Below are 2,084 nucleotides of genomic sequence, written 5' to 3'. Positions count from 1 at the left end.
ACTTTAGAATCTTTGCCTCCAAGGAGAAGCCTGGTCTCACCCTCTCCAAGATGAATCTGTTTGTTCTCCTAGCAGTCCATGATATATTCAATACTCTTCTCTGGCAAAACAGCTCAAAAGCATTAATTCTCCTTCTATCATCCTTAGTAATTTACCAGCTTTCTGATGCATAGCAAGTAGTTGCAAAGATCATGGCATGGATTAGACGCACGTTAGTGTCCAGACTGACATCATTGCTCCTCAGTACTTTGGAGAGTTCTCTGACAAAAACTTTCCCAATGCAATTCATCCCTTGGTTTCTTGGCTCCTGGTACCAAAAGTGTTGATTATGGGGTCAAGCAAACTAAAACTATTAATAATCTCAATCTCGTCATCATCTATCATGATGCCGCTAATTGGCCCAGTGGTAAGAACCTTTGTTTTCTTGATGTTGAGCTTCAATCCGAATGGAAAGCTGCAGTCTGTAACCTTCTGCATCAAGTGCTTCAGGTTCTCCTCAGTTTCAGCAAGTAGGGTTGTGTCATCTGCATAACACAGTTTGTTGATGAGCCTTCCTCCAATACTGCTACTACATTTTCCCCCATAGAGCTCAGACTCCCAGATTGCCTGTTTTGTATATAGATTGAAAAGATATGGAAATAGGATACATCCCTGGCAGACAATATTCCCGATTTTGAGTCATGCAGTGTTTGCTTGCTCTGTTCTGATGACTGCCTTCTCGTCCAAGTATAAGCTTCATGTAAACACAATCAAGTGTTCTGGGATTCCCATTCTTCTCAGATATAGCCACAGTTTGTTATGATCCACACAAATGCCCTTTTAAAATCAATTAAACTCAGATATACATTCCTCTGATACTCTCTGCTTTCAGCCAAAATCCGTCTAATATTAGCTATAATATCCCTAGTACCATGGCCTCTTCTACACCCAGCCTGCACTTCAGGCAATTCTCTGTTGAAGTGCTGTTCCAGTAATTTTTGAATAATCTTCAGCAGGATCTTGCTTGTATGTGATATCAATGATATTGTTCAATAATTTCCACACTCTCTATATATTAAAATATGATCCTTACTCTGCTGTACCTACTGCTGCTAATTTCTGGTTATGAAATTAATTGTAAATGACTTCACAGAGTTGTTGGCGTTATTAGTGAAACAAATTTGATGGGTAGGCAAGGAGAAGCAAAAAATATCTTACAATAAAAGTCTATGATCTGACCAGTAACAGAAATGCAAGAACCTTCTGGTTATCTTAATTGTCCAATAATCATCTCAGAGAAGTCTCAAATCAGCTCTTCTTTCAATTGTCCAGCAAGCAAAACTTCTTGCTCTTTCTTCATATGGTTCCATCATGCCACAGTGTCCTACAGTCTGTTTAGCTCTCCCTCTTATGTAGACCTCACAGGTGTTTATGATAATAAAAATAAGAATCAGTGGTGAACCATATATCTGCAGTTGAGGGAGCTGGAGACCATGTCCCCAAGGGGACCTAAACCAATGGATGCCTTATTTTATCTAAAAATGCTTCAGAAACTAATCCTGTGTAATCTCATTTCTTGCTTTAATGAGAATCTACATTTATTTCTTAAATCATAGCAGTTGCCTTCTAAATAATACTTTCTATTACATTTGCTAATTTTTCATTCAATATGTAAAAATGGCAAAACCTCTGTCCAGATGTTGTGTCTAAATTTATTCTCAGTAGAATAGCCAGAGTATTTTTTTTAAGAATGAGAGTCATTTTATGCATTTTATGCATAAAGTTTTCCACTCAGAATAGAAGCTGAGGTATGAGATCGAGTTCATAAATTCTCATCTTGTCTCACTGATGCTACTTGATTAGTTCTTCTTGGTTTGTTGATTGTTGATGCCTAGTTTTTCCTGAATCTTGGTGACCCTGTGCACAACAAAACTTAGTTGTATGTAATCCTGCACTTATCCCACTATTGGTTGCAGATTAGACTGTTGTGATCCAAGGCGTTTCTGATGTGATCCAAGGGGTTTTCACTGACAGATTTTCAGAAGATTGCGAGATTTTTCTTCCTAATTCGTCTTGGTCTGGAAACTATCGGTTGTTGTTGTTGT

The sequence above is a fragment of the Elephantulus edwardii genome, unplaced genomic scaffold (assembly GCF_000299155.1).
Source record: "Elephantulus edwardii isolate Elephantulus edwardi_28Jun2011 unplaced genomic scaffold, EleEdw1.0 scaffold00301, whole genome shotgun sequence".
Classification (NCBI taxonomy): Eukaryota; Metazoa; Chordata; class Mammalia; order Macroscelidea; family Macroscelididae; genus Elephantulus; species Elephantulus edwardii.
The sequence above is the reverse complement of the archived record's forward strand: the minus strand, read 5'-3'. Positions refer to the sequence as shown.